Raw genomic sequence first — 16,724 nt, 5'->3', positions numbered from 1 at the left:
TGTGATTAGTGATTAATCAGTCGTACTTACTGCAAGCATTAGCTCTCACTTAACTGGAAATACAGTTAGCTAATATTAGAAAAAGGATGCAATCAGTGATCAAATGTTTACTGACTTTTCCACCTTTCCACAATTTTACCATTTTGTAAAGCAATGATTGTAAATGAAGTGTAGTGTGGTAAATATGAATCAGTAAACACACAGTATCAGGTTCATATTTAGCTTCTCATCAACACTAACATCAGTTACCCTGACAGCTGTAAATAATTCTTCCAGGAAGAATTTATATGCTTTATTCAGCATAAAATCCTTCATTGCTGAATATTCTCAACCATTCAGGAGATATTTTGAAAGATGATTGGAAGTGAAAAATCTTTTCATTGAGAAAATTAAAAGTTTTCTGTGCTATACAATTGGCTATAAGGTTTATAATAAGGAAATAATTTTACCCTGTGTCTACGTACTTCCATTTTTTTGTGGAAAAGACCCATAAAGGTAAATAGGTGATAAACGTATGATATAACTTTCTCATAAATATGTCTTTGTTGGTAACCTATATCCTTCTCTCTTCTAGCAAAAACATGTGTCCTAATCTCATACCACACCTTTTCATATTGATTGCCGGAGAGAACCCAGAACTGCACCACCCTGTTAACTGCCCAGGCAACACACACAGATACTGTCAGTTTATGTTTAGGTATCTGTCTGTGCTCAATTGTACTTTCTGAAGGCTGTGTACAAAGCTTATGCTAATGCTAACACAGGACTTGGATTAACCCACCTGTTTGGGTTTCCCACAGAGTTTCCTAATGTGTAGAGGGAAGTGGAGTCACTTGATGAGGTCTGCCCACCTTCCTCATGGTAATACCACCCATTTGGCTCATAAACCAGTTGTCAACAGCTGCCTTTTTTAAAGCTTGTTAACCAGCATTCTCCCAAATCAGTCATAGTTTATTCCCACCTGCCAGCTGAATGTATCCTATCATAACAAATATCAATCATTAAGGATGAATGCTAACACATGCGTCCTCCTGCATACGTAGAGATAGCCACCACATTTATTCAAATGGCTATTCATATGCCATAATAGATGGATTGTGCTAATTACCCTTATCTGTATACTGTATGAGTTAACAGATGCCCACAACTGGCTACCAATTATGGTCTCTTGGAATCCCAGTCCTGGCTGGCTAGGGAGTGGTTTGGATTCTAACTGACCTGATAATATGCCAAGTCAACAGATGCTTAAGGAGACTTGTGGATTTCAGTATGAAGGAAAGGATCATAGATAGGCAAGAAACTGAAAATGAAAGAATGCTTCAAGCTTGGGCTAAGGAGTCAAGTAATTCAATTCTGGTAGCAATTCATTTCTGATAGAATCCACCTCATCCTTGGCATCGATTTAATCTAGATTAACTTTGACCCTGCAAGTCTGCAAATCTTGGAAGCAAGGGCCAATAGAAAACAAGAGCACAGAGCCACATATATATATATATTTTTTAGAAAACTCAACTGCTTATCTTTACAATTTCAGGACACCCTGTTATTCAACAATGCCTGAAGGACCTCAAACAGAGCAGTAAAGAGAATGCTTCCTGGGATGCAGTGGGCATCGCTGTGTATTTTTACCAGTTTTTAGCAGGAGCTAATCATATATAACAAACTATACAAATTAGCCTACTAATACATTTTATTTAACACGCTGAGAGCACTTTCCTGTCTAGAAAGATTGGGTTGACGATTTCACACACAAAAAAACACTAACTAGCTGACTAAGCTGACTATGTTAGCTGTTCACTGAACCATTACTTTTCCAGAGACAGGTCACACCAGGACTGCCCATAATCACCTAATTTTGCTCCACCTTGTCGAAGAAATTCACACGGCAGAAATCCGGTGTGACTGCTGCTTAAACCTGCGCACAATTAGCAGCTCCTTATACCACCCACTGTGTCTTCTAAAGGAGATTGGCAGGAGACGTGATCACAGAACAGCACCATGTGACCCAAAATATACAACAGCTTATTGAATAATCAACTACGTTTGATGTAGCCATCAAGCACGGCAAATGGACAGCATCCAGAACCGGCTAGACAGTAGACTGTACATGTGTGACAAATTGGCAAAGGAGGGAACTAGGCAGTGAATTAGGAACTTGTATGTAGGGGCGCGTGTGGGTGTGTTTGGGGGGTGGGCCAGGGGGGTGCTTAGCCAAGAGACGAAACAAAGGCCAGAGTAAAGGAGAGGGGGAGATCAGAGGGACACAGGAGCTAGCAGAGGGGTGGAGGGGGTGGTGGAGACTGACAGATGCTCTCCCAGTGTGACTTCAGTGAATCTGTGGTAGCCGTGTGGGGGAGGGGGAGTGCAGCCTTGTTTGACATCAGCAGCAAATCTTACTAAAGCTCATATGTGGTTGTTTGTTTTTGTTGGCGTCCATGTACATATGATGAGGCGATGGGAATGAGGGTGGCTGAAGTGTGCTCATTTGTGGTTGTGTGTGAGATAGTGGAGAGTAAAGGGGGGGCTGTCCTGCTCCCGTATGTCCTCAGGCAGCCTGTGTATGGATGGGATTTTAGGTGTTATATATCATTTTTTCCACAAAGAGATATGGTGGTAGGCAACCACAAAATCCCACATCACGCAGAACACTCCCAAACAGCTCCAATGTGAAAGTTTAATGCCAACACACTACACATACACACGTGACATTATGCACCTTTCACACATGGACTTTTGTACAGGAATTCTGTGTTAATTAAGGGGAGTAGTGTGAACTCAAGGTAATAAGATCATAATTATGAGAAGACTAACACATCAGTCTACCATGTGTAGACTGCCATTTTGATTCATCAGTTGGTGTCAATCTACCATTTCTCAGTAAAATATCAGGATATCATGTGGGGAAAAAAGCTGATAGATTACTATGGAAGAAGAAATCTTTATGATATGCTGACAAGTAACTGACTAAAAACATTACTCGAGTGAAGTGATACAAGGAAAAGCCTAAAGTCAACTAAGAACACTAGAAATTTTGCAAACTAGATTCAGAAATGGAGATGTCAGATGGGGATGAAATTCTTCATCAGATGAATTGTACTCACCCCTCTGCAAGCTATCACATACAATGGACTCACACTATGTGGGATCTGGTATGTGACAGTCTGAACTTAATAAACAGTAAATTGGAACGCAGTTTCAAGGCTGCAAGTTTTGATGGATGCAAAGGACAGAGATTATTGGTAAATGTACACCAACAATGTCCCACCAACAACGCTATAGTAGTACTGTGACAGGACTGGATGTAGTGACTGTAACACCAGCCCTCCTCCTAGTTAATCCCTAGACACTAAGCTAAACATTACCTAGGTAGTGAGCTAGCTGTTTAGGAAATGTTTAGCTACTACAGTGATAGCCATTTAGTGTTAATATCAGCTTATTTAGTACCTTGTTTCAATTCAATTCAGTTATATTTTGGCCTTGGGACTGCAATTACCACATACAATTTTGCACACCTTTAGTGAATAGTGGACTAGTTCAACAAACAGACTTCTTATAAAAACCAAAATGAACTTTCTTTTACTTTCACACTATCTGTTGTTGCCGAGATGAATCTGGTTCCTCTCAAGGTTTCTTCCTCATATCATCTTAGGGAGTTTTTCCTTGCCACCGTCGCTACCGGCTTGCTCAATAGGGATAAATTCACACACTTAAAATCTGTATCCTGTGTTTATATGTTTCTGTAAAGCTGCTTTGACACAATGTTCATTGGTAAAAGCACTATACAAATAAAATTGAATTTAATTTAATATTTTATTTGTATAGTGCTTTCACCAATGTACACTTTCACAAAGCAGCACTGCAGACATATAAATTCAGGATATTCATTTTAAATTAAAAATTAGTAAATTTATCCCTAATTAAATATATTTATTTATAGTAATTTGTGGTGCTATATGTACCTAGCTATTCATACTGCTAGCTGACCTACTGTAGCTGATGTACTCCAATTGCAGGGCCTCTCAGAAAAACACCTGTTTAGTCAACTTCTGTTTTTGTTTTTTTAACAACAGCTATATTTGGCTAACTAATTAAGTTTAGTTATGTCCTGTTTATAAAACACCATCTATGTATGTTTAATACTGCTTTGAGCCATTAAGTAAAATCTAAAAATAAAAATAAAAATATATATACATACATACACACACACACGCACGCACGCACACACACGCACACACGCGCGCACACAGTATGATTAATGAAATATTTTCATTGATGGCATTCTGGTGTTACCATGTTACCTCTGAAGAAGACAGAAATACAACAGAACTTTCCCCCTTCTCTCTCTGCCTTTGTATTGCTGTTATAACTGTAATCCCTCACTTCCTGAGAACATTACTCACCATTCATACTACAGTCACCCAACCACACACACACACACATCTCTCTAGCACACAGCTCCTTTCCACCTCAGGCTTATTGACCCCCCCCCGCCCCCCCAAACTTTTTTTAGCCCACATGCTCTGTTCTCTTTCTCTTCCTGATTACACTGTCATGTTGTATATCCCCTCTTCATCTTTATCCCTCTTCTTTATGCCTTCCTGCTTCAACTCTACCTTTCTCTATAATTATCATTCAGTCTCTCGCTCGCCCTTCCGTCTCTGTCTCCATCTGAGTGTGTGGAGATCAAAAGCGAGCCAATGGGGCACCTTGTACTGTCTCAGCTACAACTGAAATTATATAACCAGCTACATAGTATGTGTGTGTGTGTGTGTGTGTGTGTAGGTGTGTCAGAGGTATTGTAATTCTAAATGTCATGAACAGCTGAGTATGTTTATCCTGCTCTCATCTGTGTGTGTGTGTGTGTGTGTGTGTGTGTGTGTGTGTGTGTGTGTACGTACTCGGCTGCTAGTCCTGCATGACTGTTACTATTTATGTACACAGCAAAGTAGCAATAACAAGCCAAGCAATATGAGGGAAAGCAAGGGCATTTTAAAGTCAAGGACTGCACATCGTGCGTGCGTGCATGCGTGAGAGAGAGAGAGAGAGAGAGAGAGAGAGAGAGAGAGAGAGAAACTCAGGGCCAGGGAGCAGAAACAGAAATGGTGAATCTCTTCAGTAAAACCAAACAGCTGAAGCACAATCAAAACAAAAGAAGGAAAAAAGGCATCTTTTTAATAAAGACCAGCTAAATGCCCTCAAAACTCATGTATTCCTGTGATCATAAAAAAAAGTGTGGTTTTCACAACAGGCTAAAAATCAGTACACAAGCTCACACACATACAACCAAAGAGCTGATATAGTTTATCATTACATGAGTGTTATAAACAGGAACCATGAATCCCTCAGTCATTGATACAATCTTATCAATCCTATCATTTACACTAAAGGCAACAGGCAGCATCTGATGATGATGAATTGGTGATGTAATAGGTCAAACTCCATTTACAATCACGTAAAGTTCTGTACATTATGATTGTTTTCCACTGTAACAGTGACGAAGCAGTGTGATAAGGAAGTGCCTGTTTGCATAAAAGGTTCTGATAAGGAAGTGCAGGGTTTGTTGTCAAGGCAACACGTGGCAAGAGAAAAAATCCTAATAGTGTTGTTTGGGAAATTCAGGTGTTTAACAGGTTCAGCAAGAGTAATACATCATGAGCCAAGAGCCACAAATCTCTCACTCATGCGGTTCAACTCGTCTGGCAAGGGTCAGGCATCCACACCCACCATGACGTTTCACACTGCCACATTTAATGTCGAGTGAATCAGCGCAGGTTTCACTTAGCAAACCATAATGAAGCCACTTGTTTCTCTTCCTCTTTCACTGTAAACGCACAGAGATCCAGAGAGCTGGCTGTCATTACGTGTCATGAGATTGAAAAACCTGAGTGTTTAACTTTGTTTGGACTAATTCTGGTAATGTTTATTCGGTTATTATACTTCTGATATATATTTAGAACAATACTTATTATATTTATGATAACTGAACAACCTTCACTTATCATGAAGGAGAAAATGATATATCAAACTGAATGAAATAATCTATACACACAATCTAGATGATACAATCTAGAGTGCATTATATATTGAAGCCGAGGAATTTCATTCCCATCCCACTGAATATCTCTCATGCTACGTATTTCAGTGAGAGAACTGATTATTAGAAGTAATTATTTAGGTGAAAGGGGGAAAACACAGCTTTGTCCTGAGGGGATAACACGAGGATAACGCAATGGGGTAAACAGTGACAAACAAGACAAGCGACATGATTTGCTGTAAGTTTGTTTGCTTTTGTTTGTGAGGAAAGTGGCATTAACAACCCAAACAGTGTAATTACACTGAGAGCTGCAGGCTGTGTGTGCATGTGTTATTATTTCAGTGACCTCAGAGGACCCATCACACCCCTAAGGCATTTGGGATATTACCCTCTCACAGAGCTCCCCCTCTCTCTCTCTCTCTCTCTGAGGGAGAAAGGAAATATTTAATGGGTTAATTTCACCCAGGAAGCTTCAGAGAAGTTGCAGGAAAATGACCTAATGGCATATCTGTGTGTGTGTGTGTGTGTGTGTGTGTGTGTGTGTGTGTGTGTGTGTGTTAAACAATAACATAAGAAAAAATTAAACACACATGAATGTTTTTAGAAGCTTTCAATTGGGAGTGACGAATAGCAGATGGAAATTGGCCAGAAGCAAGGATGAGTCACTGAGAGTCACCAAACTTTAACACTCCACGGCGTGAAACTTATCGAGGAGTCAAGTGTTGATGAGAGCAACAAAAGGCCAAAGACAAGGGGCCATTTTAGAAAAACCAACCCCTACACCAAGAGCAATCCTGGGAACTCTGATGGGGGTCAGTGAATGGGGAGGGGTTTTGTGTGCATGTGTGTGTGTGTGTGTGTGTGTGTGAGGTAAACAAATTCCTGCTTGAGAAGCTGTAGCAACCTCCCATCCCCCACTGTTACAATACACAAACAGCATGATCTCCCCTCCTTCTGTGCCTTCCCCTCCTTTTCATGCCCCCAACTGTTCCCCCTCCCCCCTCCATTTACACCCCGGGGGCAAAGGGGGCCGACCTCCTGCCGGCAAGCTGCCCCATTGTTCAAAGCTAGTCAGCGATTAAGAGGACAGGATAAAACACATACGGTACATAATCTGTTTTCACCTATGGCTGGCTTGCACTCTCACTGAGGACAACTGCTTCCACACTGGAAATGACTTTTTATATCCTGCTTAGAACAGCTTACATTTATTGAGGGGTTATTCTCCAAAACTGTCATATGATGCTAATAAAATGTTTAGGAATATGAGTTAAATCATGTTGCTTGAGTGAATGTCATTTTAAAGTACCCCTGATGTTTCATGTGATTTTTAAAGTCTAAAATCTGTACATTAAAAAAAAAATGTAATCAATTTTAAATTATGAATCAGATTCATCTAGTTATATGGATTGGTCTCTGAGTGAAATGTAACATTTTCCAGACTTTTTTTAAGCACTTTCGTATGGAAACAAATGATACAAGAAGCGTAGTGTAAGCTGAGATTGTGACGTCACAAAGTAAGCGCAATGCTTTGAACCAATCACGTCCATTATGCCAGTTAGACCAGTTACTTCTGTTAACCAGAAACTTTGAGTAAGCTAATTAACTTAGCTAATGTTAGTGACAAAAAAAAATCTTATATGATTTTGTATGTTTGATATGATGATGAAATTGAGTCAGATAGATAGATAGATAGATAGATAGATAGATAGATACTTTATTGAGTGTAATTGAGTACACCTGACAAACACCAAATACTAACAAAACATTATAGCTGGCTAGTTATTTGGGATGGCAGGAAGATATGAAGCCGTTTCATGTATGTTTATAGATCCTGATCTTTTTAATGAGGGTAAATATGTAGAGATATAGATTTAGTTTCTTAGGTGTTAAAATAAATCCATATTAAAAATGCATTGTTCTATAAATGATATTAAATGGTCTACAATGACACATGAACAAAAAAATGCAAATGACATTATTTCCGTTTTATTGCTGCTTCATGCCTTTTTTGTTTTGTTCCTAACGTGATAATGGTGGCATCTAACCTGGACTGCATTAGCATGCCTGGCAGGTAAAAACACATCTCCCTATTATGTCTGTGGGGGTGGGTGAGACTGAGAGCGTGTACAAAAACGTGCCCTGAGGCGGGGTAACTGCATGCTTGTCAAAACAGCATCTCTTCAGTCCCGTCTCACCTCAGACAGTTTTGTCTGACATATCGCCCCTCCCCGACAGCCAAAGCGCTCGGCGCGACACGTCCAGGAGCCACCTGAGGTGCACGAGAACACATGTGCACACCCATTACATTTACACGGATAGACTACACACACACACACACACACACACGCACGCACGCACGCACACACACGCACGCACACTCACACGTACGCACGCACACTCACACACTTTCCTCATCACGCCTCCAAGCAGTGTGTTAGGATGCTAATATGAAAGATGATCCATGAATATAAAGCGATGTGATAGACACACTCCACCCCCTGCACATGGAGCAGGTCCAGCCTTTGCATTCAGAATTCGCTACATCCCCGAGTGATATTTTCCCACAAGACACAGCAGAGGCTGTGAATAAGCCGCTGTGACCCGGCTGATGATTCAGACAGCAACACACCAGGGCGAGAGGTTTGTACGCACCCACGATAGGGAGGTAACGCTGAGCTACAGCGCCCCCTCCACACCAAATATAGCGTAGGCTGTGTATTTATAGAGGCGAAGAGGAGGCGACTTAGCTGCCTGTCGAGATGAGGATGACTCACTCATCTAACCTGGAGAGATGAGAGAGAGAGAGAGAGAGAGAGAGAGAGAGCACATCTGTCTGCCACACACTCCTCCGCAGCTTTTTTATCTCATCCTTCATTCTGGCAAATGCAGTCACTGACGCATCAGCATACAGACACTCATTGACATTCCCACCCACTGAACCAACTCACACATCCCAGAATAGCCATTTTATGGAGCTAGCTGTGAATGTGTAGCGAATCACCTGATTCTTCTTTGTTGTTGTTTTTGTTGTTACTTCATCAGAAGTTATCCATTTATTTGTCAGTAAGAGCTTAATCCTGGTTGAGGTGGATCCGGAGCCTATCCCCAGGAACACTGGGTATGAGGTAGTAATACACCCTAGATGAGATGCCAGTCCATTGCCGGGCACCATGCCCACATACATTCAGGCATACATTGACACCTAGGAGGAAATTAGTGTAACCAGCATGTTTTTGCAAGGTGGGAGGAAACTGGAGGACCTGGAGGAAACTCATGTGGGCACAGAGAACATGAAAAACTCCTCACAGACAGTAACCTGAGCTCAGGCTGGAACTGGGGTCCCCGGAGTTGTAAATGGTCTGCACTTATATAGCGCTGTTATCCAAAGCACTTGACACTGTGTCTCATTCACCCATTCACACACACCAATGGTAGCAGAGCTGCAATGCAAGGCACTAACTTGCCATCGGGAGCAACTTGGGGTACAGTGTCTTGCTCAAGGAACCGCCAACCCTACGATTAGTGGACAACCCGCTCTACCACACACAGCCGCTCATGTAAGGTGTAAGCTGTAAGGCGGCAACACTACCCAATACGCTACCATGCCATCCTTACAGAGTGTACTTCAGTACACATTAAATGCTAACTTTTTACAGGTTGACCTTTTCATTCAAACCCACTTAATGTCCAACGACAGCTCTGCACTGTTAAGTCAGACATCATGTTTTGTGTGTTCCGAGCTGGAAAAGAGTAACTTATAAATACACAGAAGTGTGTCTTAATGTCAGACTACTTGTCTGCATCAACATGAGTAATAATTTTTTCCCGATCAATTTCAGGGGTTGTTGGCAGATCACAATAACATTCTGTAATATTATAGGGGCTGTGGAGGAGTTGTGGCAGTTGTGGAAAATGGCACCCTGTTGATCCACCCCTGGAGGGCAAGGACGTGAACCCTGCACTGGACTGGTCACAGCACTTCCACTTCCACTAGACACATGCTGAAACACCCTCCAATAGTGAGAAGTCTCATTTTCAAAAGAACAGCTTTATATTGACCCCATTTGCCACTGTTTATGTAAGACACATGACCTCATTTTGCTTCTCCTCTCACAGCAGCTCTGAAAACCAACCCACTCCCTGTGGCTACTGTACTGCACACTGTGTATTTATGTAGTACAGTGTCTGTGTGTTGTGCACACATGTCTCAGTTTGTTGATAGTTAATTTAAGTAAAACACTGCCAGGACAGTCACCATGCAACACTAGTAATTTATTCCAATAAACTTTTTGTTGGAGTTGCTCGGTTACGAGTTCAGATCAAACATGAAGAGAGGCTACACACTCCTTCTGAATCTTATTTTGGTATTGATTTTTCTGCACTCACTCCACACAGGGAAAAGTACAGCGAATGTAATGAACTGTGATATATGGACCTAGTTGCTCTTGATTGAGTGGTTGGAGAGCGAGTGTAATGAACAGTGAGTGAGTGGGTGGGTGAGTGGAGGGGTTGGCTGACATGGTTTGAGTGGAAAGAATTTCTTCCTATGAAAATGACTTTCCAGAAACTCTTCACGTCCCCCACCTCTCTCCCTCAGCCCACTAAAGTCAAACAGCATAACCTTATACGGACAGAGATTGTAGGGAAGACCAGGAGTCATGCTCATGACATCTCAGAGCTTAGAACTTAGCTTTTGAACTGTTCCTGGGTCAGTTTTGCCATTGTGACTGGGATCAGGACGGACCGATTTCTAATACTTGGAAAGAATTTTTGGTCTGAGAAGTATATAAAATGCGTTTGTAAATGTAAGCTTAGGCAGAGTAGAATGAATTGGTGCATGCTGCCATCGAGTGGACACTTTAGAGTACTGTACCAATTGGTCCTGACAATTAAATGGTTATTACGGGCGGCTGTGGCTCAGGTAGAGCAGGCTCAGGTAGAGCAGGCTCAGGTAGAGCAGGCTCAGGTAGAGCAGGCTCAGGTAGAGCAGGCTCAGGTAGAGCAGGCTCAGGTAGAGCAGGCTCAGGTAGAGCAGGCTCAGGTAGAGCAGGCTCAGGTAGAGCAGGCTCAGGTAGAGCAGGCTCAGGTAGAGCAGGCTCAGGTAGAGCAGGCTCAGGTAGAGCAGGCTCAGGTAGAGCAGGCTGTCCACTAATCGTAGGGTTGGCGGTTCGATTCCCGGCCCACATGACTCCACATGCCGAAGTGTCCTTGGGCAAGACACTGAACCCCAAGTTGCTCCCGATGGCAAGTTAGCGCCTTGCATGGCAGCTCTGCTACCATTGGTGTGTGTGTGAATGGGTGAATGAGACACAGTGTAAAGCGCTTTGGATAAAAGCGCTATATAAGTGCGCCCTTTACCATTTATCAATGATCTTATAATGTTTAAGCCTGTTTGTTTAGATAGACAGATAGAAAGAATACGGTCGGGTCTATAAGTTTTTGGACAGCGACAGATTTTTTTTATTGTAATTTTGCCTCTGTACACTGCCGCAATGGATTTAAAATAAGGCAATCAATATTGAAATGTAGACTTTTAGGTTTCATAAAATAACAATATTGCATTAACGGTTTAGGAATTACAGCCATTTATTTCACAGTCTCTCCATTTTCACAGGCTCAAAAGTATTTAGACAAAAAAATGATTGCTTTTGGCATTAAATAATAATCTATTGTCACAAGAAGAGTATTTACTCTTGTATGATGCCAGTAAGTCTAAAAACCTAGATTTACCGTGTAAGCAATACAGTACTTGCCTTTTAATCTTGATTACATGGAGGAAGACGAATGCCTAAATGAATTTCGTGTCAGAAAAATTTAAGTTTACATTTACATTTATTACATTTATTCACTTAGCAGACGCTTTTATCCAAAGCGACTTACAAATGAGAAAGATACAAGCAAAGCGATATATCAAGCAGAGAACAATACAAGTAGTGCTACCATACAAGATCTATTAATTGAATTCCAGAAGAAGCAAAGTGCAGAGTAGAGGTGTAAGTGAATTTATTTTTTTATTTATTTATTTTTTTATTTTTATTATTATTTTTTTTTATGAGTTGGTTAGGTGTTCATGGAAGAGGTGAGTCTTTAGCTGTTTTTTGAAGATGTGAGAGATTCTGCGGTCCGGATTGAGATTGGAAGTGCAGTCCACCACTGAGGAACAGTTAGTGTGAAGGTTCTGGAAAGGGACCTTGCGCCACGCTGAGTTGGAACTGCTAAACGTCGGTCGCTAATCGATCGCAGATTGCGAGAGGGAACGTAGGCCTTCAGGAGAGAGTTGAGGTAGGAGGGTGCTGTTCCTGACAAGGTCTTGTAGGTGAGCATCAAGGCCTTGAACTTGATGCGGGCAGCTACAGGAAGCCAGTGGAGCGAGATGAAGAGGGGTGTGACATGGGTTCTCTTAATTAATCTTAAAAGTTAATTTGAGTTTAAAACACATCAACACAGATTAAATAACAGACTAATGGTACAATCATATACTGATGCAATTACAATGTCACATACCATAAAACATAAAATTTTCTTGCCTAATCTGTCACGTTGTAACGACTACTGCAAACCAACTATTCTCCCATAGTAGATGGTTACAGCAGAACGTCACGAAGTAGCTTTTAACGTGCGCAATACAACGTCAGAATGCCATTCCAATCGCAGCTGTTGCTTAAAGTCCCCAATGTTGTGAATAACGAGACGCCCTTCCTCCCCATTTACATCATTCTTATGCGAATATTTTAGAATGCAAGACGAATGGAATGCAACATGTTTTACATGTAAAATAGTCCACTTTATTACAGCCTAGTTCTCCTGTTCAAAGTAGTTATAGAATAGTTTTCAGAAACATCTATCTATCTATCTATCTAAACAGATTATAGATTAGGTTATATATAGATAGATTTGATATAGAATAGATAATCATTATACCTGGTCTCCTCCAATATGGGGGGGGGGGTCGTGCTACATGATAGGGGAGGCTTGGGGGGGCTTTAGTCACAAAAGTTTGAGAACCTCTGCATTATACAGTACATTACAGAGAACATTACAAGAAGGCATCACTGTTGAAATAGTATGTTCCTTTGTTTTAAATTGTTAATGAAGCATTATAAATTATTATTGTATATTTTTGTAGAAGAGCACATCCATTTTGGACCAAATACTAGTTTGTATGTTTTGGACTCTCACGAGCGCCATTTAGCGGTATTAAAACCCGGAAGAATGAAGAGTGGGAATTCTCCATATCTAAACATTATATAGTATGTTACATATATTTAATTATGTACCCAATCATGATATAATTATAAATACATTCCAAACAGCACAGTGAAATTGCTGTAAATAATAAACACAATGTAAAATGAATGGTGTCAAAAGCCCATTTGTTTATTTGTCATCAAAATTATGTTCACGTGTTGGACGCAGTCCGATGTCATGGAAACAGATCATTCCTTTGCGCAGTCCAGTAAGGGTGGAATCATGTCACATTCCAGCACCCAGTAGAGAGATCCGTTTCCATGGTATCACAACGCGCCTGCTTCGGTCACTTCCGCATTCCCTCTTATCGGCAGCTTCGTGCTGGAGATCGGGGAAAGCAAGAGGAGATTGACGGATCCTTTTGTCCAGAACCTTCATACAAGTAGAGTGTTTTCTCATTCCCAACGGCAGAAATGGGCCTAACATTAATGATGTCTCTGTTTGCAGGTGATAAAATGCAGGGAAAAGATCTGATCTACACTCCCGGAACTCTGGAACCCCGTGGAATGAATGTCATGTTTTGACAGCTATTACATCAGTTATTTCTACTGCCTCCTACTGCCTCAGAAGAGCATTACTTGGACATTTTCTCGAAAACTTAAAGATATTACTGCAGTCTGTCTGTCTGTGGGCAAAAAAAAAACTACAATTAGATAATTATTTTATACATTTATATCAATACAATGCGGGTTCTACATATTATTTTGTGTTTAGTAATATGCTCATTACTTGCCAGACAACATTGTTTATAAGAACATAAAAAGTTGAGAAAGCCTTTGTTGTTTTTTATGATTTTGTTGTTTTGTTACGATTTTTTTGTTATCCCGATGCATTTAACGGCCTGGGATTCAAAGTAGAGTTAGGACTCAGGGGATCATTTAAGTTTTCTTTTTTTCTTTGTAAGATTCCCATTGTTATTGTTAATCTTCATCTTTTTCATCTTTATCTTCTTCATCTTCTTCTTCTCCATCTCCCTAAAGTGCCCAATAACTCAAGATCTGCATTGTAAAATTTTTTAAATTTGGCACATTGACACTACAGGCCACGAGTAACTCCCACACTACAAATGGCCTCATGATCCCATAGGTGGCCCTACAGGCCATGCCCAAATTCTACATGACTTTACCTCTGCCCCATGAGTTCAAAATGTCTGAAAATTGGTGTGCATGCCTTATTTCTCATGGGGAACAAAAAAGCCATTGGGACCCATAAAGTCCGCCATGATAGATTTTCCAGAACATTGAATATTTGTCCAAAACTACAGAAATCTTCTCATGAACCGTAGGTCCGATTGAATTGAACTGTGGTACATATGTGTAGGATACATGTCTTTCTATAGAGTAATAAGCAATAAGGAATCAGGAATAATAAGAATGGCTGAACTATTTACATATTGGTGAATTGCCAGCTGTTGTACATATTTCTTGTGTGCATAAATCACTGGAACATAAACCTATGGACTTGATTACCATGTGCAATGGCAGCCTTATGTCTCCAAAAACAAAGACATTAAAAGGAATAATAATTTATCTCTAACTGACATGTTATCTTTGATAAGATCTGTTATATTGTGTTCAACAATATCTTTATCATCCGCTAAATGGCGCTGTTTGTCTTGGATCAAGCCAAAGTACACTTTAAAGAATAAACTTTATTTGTAGTGTTTATGCACGCAGTAGCCATTTTAGTTCGGAAGAGTGAAGAACACGCACTGAATCATTCTGTGTGTGTAAAGCCTGGAAGAAGCTTTGCTTGGGAGTTTGTTATTCATCTTTCTAGTTCGTAATCTTTTGTGATTGTATTTGGTAAGTTTTGCCATTTGTGATTATTTTAGTGCATATAGCCTAAAAGACTGCATTGTAAACTGAATTGTATTCACTGACTAATGCATGTTAAATAAGTGTTTTTGTATTTCTTTTCAGTTTCACAAGAAATGTAAGAGAAAATTGTTAAGAGAAATTACATGATTGCACTTTGTTTTACACATCCACTAGTCATAAAACGAATACTCTGATTCAATCACCAGTTCATATGAAGACTCTTGACAATGCTGAGTAGCAAATATGAGAAATTGGTGAATGTAAGATGAAAAATAGATTTATTGTGAATATCTGAATATGCATGCTCGGCTAAATGCTTGTGCACTCTGCCATGGATGTCTCCCTTCCTCCACAGTCAGCGGACTCCAATATTCTCATTGACTCTTCAGGCCCTTTATACACGCACAAGCTTGGGGCCACGCACACTCATCCATGACTTTCTGGCAAGGGTGGGCTGACTGTCTATTAGGCAGACATTCTGTGGCTGATTTCACCACAGCTAATGTTAACAGAAACAGGAAGTCTTCTCTAGAACCATGAAGCTTGGCCAATTTTTTCAGTTTTTTGTCAAATTTGTTCTACTGTGGCACACTGAAACTAGAGATTAACACTTATCAGAAAGCATGGGCCTAAACAGAGTATAGGGGGTGCTACAGGCCACACCTTAAAGTTGACACATTCAAAATGATGGCATTTCTACGCTGTCAGGCCACAAATATCTGAAAGTTGGTATGCATGCATTGTTGGTTAAAGGGAACAAAAAGGTCTCAAGAACCCATCATGTCCGCATGATGGATTTTTTCTACAATGATAATTTGTGGAAAATTACAAAAGTGAACTTAAAATCTGCCATTGATCTGAATGCATTGAAATGTTCTATCTGTGGGATACATTTCTCTACCGTGTCAATTTTGAAATGGTCCACAGTCTTGAGGAGAAATCCTCCATTGCTGCGTGCAGCTATATTTTATTAATTTTTTTATTTCAACTTACATTATTTGGAGAAGTGATTCCAAAAGAAATCTATTAAAATACAAGTAGGTCTAAGTCTATAAGAGAAATGTTAGGATTTCAGTCAGTGTAACTAAGCAATAAACATTCGGATGCGTTGGTGGATTTCACCAGTAAGGGGCGGCATAGCAATAGACTTCATTTTATCCTGCACTTTTTCACTCATATTTGTATTTCTTAATTATTTATTTTCACCACAATGGATTCAGTCGTTGCAGAAACAGATGCTACTGACTAACAGACTAATGTTTTGCGTCATGAAACTCTGACTTGCTTTTATTATTTTGTCAAAGGTGATGCTATAATGCACTCATCCAAAACACAACATTGATATTATCGGCTATGATATAGGCTACCCGTGTTTAATCAACAAACTAACAAATAAATGAATGATCCACTGCATGTTATCTGTTTCCCAGTGAAGCTGTCCATCAATGGGTCAGCGACTGAGCCCTCATTAGGATATTAGAGATGTATCTGAGTTAAACTATTTGAGAGATAAATGGCAAACCGTTATTTGCTGAATGAAAAAGAGGAGAAGGGTGTTGGGAGGTGCAGTCACGTCACTAAATGACCAAAAAGCCCCGCGCCCCATAATCAGGAAGTGG

This window comes from Ictalurus furcatus, chromosome 10, assembly GCF_023375685.1.
Source record: "Ictalurus furcatus strain D&B chromosome 10, Billie_1.0, whole genome shotgun sequence".
Classification (NCBI taxonomy): domain Eukaryota; kingdom Metazoa; phylum Chordata; class Actinopteri; order Siluriformes; family Ictaluridae; genus Ictalurus; species Ictalurus furcatus.
Note: the sequence above shows the minus strand (reverse complement) of the source record.